We start from the raw sequence: 552 nt of genomic DNA, 5'->3' as shown, positions 1-552 counted from the left end.
AAAAGCTTTGAATCACAACATAAATATGGGGGAAAACTTTGAGGCAAAGGAAGCAACTCGCTTTCTCTCTGATTTATTTCGTATCATAGGCTCTATACAGTATAGCCTATTTATGTTTCTTAGTGTTGATTTTTTTTTTCACTTAAATAACATTCGGAGTTTACACAAAGTCTTCAGCAACTGGAAAAAACCCATTTATCTAGCATATTCTTTGGGCAGGCTAATCAATGTGAGCCTTTCTTTGAGAGGAAGGTTCTCTGATCAAATAGTTGTGCAAACTGTTTATTCAGACGAGCTAATAATAATAATAGTTTATCTCCATATATGCTTTCTCTCTATGTGCCTAGTTTTTGTGCGTACTTTATTCTGGAGCATGCATTCATTTTTACTCTATTTTCTCTACTTGGGTATCTATTTTGGCGATGAGGCAGTTTAGCTTAATTCCAGTAAACAGCATGAAAGTGAAGGGCTGCATAGTTAGTTTATAGCATTTGCTATTGCTCTGTGATTCTGAAAAACAGTAATATTAAAATGGCAACAGCTCTGATGTGC

The sequence above is a fragment of the Pundamilia nyererei genome, unplaced genomic scaffold (assembly GCF_000239375.1).
Source record: "Pundamilia nyererei isolate P.nyererei 1_Seehausen unplaced genomic scaffold, PunNye1.0 scaffold00027, whole genome shotgun sequence".
In the NCBI taxonomy this organism is placed as follows: Eukaryota; Metazoa; Chordata; class Actinopteri; order Cichliformes; family Cichlidae; genus Pundamilia; species Pundamilia nyererei.
The sequence above is the reverse complement of the archived record's forward strand: the minus strand, read 5'-3'. Positions refer to the sequence as shown.